Here is a 2,105-nt window from a genome sequence, read left to right on the forward strand (position 1 = left end):
CGATTAAAATAATGAAATTTTACTATGTCAGCTTGGCTGATTAAAGATTCATTAAAATTAAAAAAAAGTTTTTGCTTCCCGATGTCATATGTCATGAATGGAAAAAATGAGAAAAAAATGAAAGATCATTGATTTTCTTCTTGAAAGCCATTGTTTTTTTTTCTGAATATAAAGCTTATATTTATAAAAATGGGTTGATAAATTATTAAAACTATCAAAACATGAAAACCAATCGAAACTAACTAATTTTTTTTATCACATGAAGAACCGCGAAAACATACAACGAGTGATTTTAGAAATTTGCTGAGCCGTATTGCAACATAAAATTGATTTAAAGTGCAGGTTTCAAATTCTTGAATGAATTGAAGTGTCGAATTTGATTTCTAATAATATTACCAAAACTTTTTAATTAAAAATTTCAGAGTAGTTGGCTCAGGGTAGCAAAAAGCGTTAAGTAAAAGTCGACATACCTCAGATTTGATCCTCAATGTGTTGAAATTCTATAATTCAATACTCGCATTCGCATTCGCATAAACAGTCGCCTAAAACTTTGGTTGGTGCTACTCGTCAATTCTCCGTTTTATAAAATAACAGTCTTAGTGAATTGCACTACCTTCTTTTCTAGAAAATGTTACACTTCCCGACTTGTAATTTTAAAAGAAGCTAAGTCTTCCAATTCGTTGCCTCAGACTATAGAATCTCATAAATTGGAAAATTTGCTCCCACAGAATGTTGAAGGTGCCCTGGCCAAACCCTGCGGACTGTGTGGGGAAAGGGAAGGGTATATTAGTCGCTTTAAGTGACTCACTTTTACTCAAACGGTAGATGCAGAGATCTCTACGATCCACCCATAAACGTGGGGAGGTTTAGGAAAGGTAAAGTTGGGGAAGGCAAACCCTGGGAGATGCTAGGCCAGCATTACGGGTGAAAAATTTGTCCTACACCGCCTATGCTCTTAAAGTTTCCTTCTGAATCTCCTAGCTCTAGTGAGGTTTTTTTTCTACAGAAATCTTGAAAATTTTAAAATAGTTTTGTGAAATTTAGTAACATAGGAGTTTTAAAGAAAAAAAATATAACGATTTTCCAAAACTTTTATAAGGCTCCGAAAAAAACGAGAATGTATACAAGTTTATAACAAAATTCTTACTATTTTCCTTTATGTACATACCTAAAAATTTTCAAAAGAAGCATTATACGTAAATTTATTAATTTTTGAAAATTTATTCGATAAAAAAACATGAGCGTAAATGTTCTTTAATATAGTTTTATTGTGAGATTTGGAGTGAATATTGATTTTCAATAGTACTAGCTGACAACTTGAAAATTTATAGTATAATATAATTGTTCCGACGCAGTCACATCGCAGCGAGTAGACATCGACACTTCAATGAATTACAAATACGAAGAAACGAAAAATTTATCATATTCCGAAAATGTTAAGTGAAATAGCTATAAGGGAAGAAATTCTTTGTAAATATTATCTACACACAAACATGAATTTTACCCAACATAATTTCACACAACACACAACACAAAACATTGAATTGCCAACACTACACACTCACACCATAGTTTTAAGAGTGAGAAAAAACATGACGAAAAAGTGATAAGTGAATTCCAATACTAGTATATAAGTGACATGTATATTTATTTATGCTTCAATAAAAATCACTTTTCAAACCTATTCGCGCGCAACGGACGTGTTTTTTACTACCCGAAAGTTCGTTCGTTCTTGGCCTTTGTTCTGCTCCGCCATCGCTGGTCAAGTTGATGACCAAAGTTGTTCCTGCTATTTCGAATCCTTCGACGCCGTTTGGGACCCAATTTCGTGGGACACTAACAACGGAATCCTGCGTCCGTACATGGTCCTTCGAACCGGATTGAATCGCACGTACCTGCCAGGCCTGGGGAATATTTTTCGGCGTTCACCACCAGCAGAAAGTGCACTTTGATCATCAGCAGCAGAAGCAATTAATTTGCTCACCATCAGCACCAGCAGCAGCAATCAATCATCGCGGATTAGCCAACATACCTGAAAGGAAGTATCGTTCCAGTACTTTGTGGTAATTAACACGAGATTACTTACGTTTTCGACTTCCAGGGGG

This window comes from Uranotaenia lowii, chromosome 3 (genome assembly GCF_029784155.1).
Source record: "Uranotaenia lowii strain MFRU-FL chromosome 3, ASM2978415v1, whole genome shotgun sequence".
Classification (NCBI taxonomy): Eukaryota; Metazoa; Arthropoda; class Insecta; order Diptera; family Culicidae; genus Uranotaenia; species Uranotaenia lowii.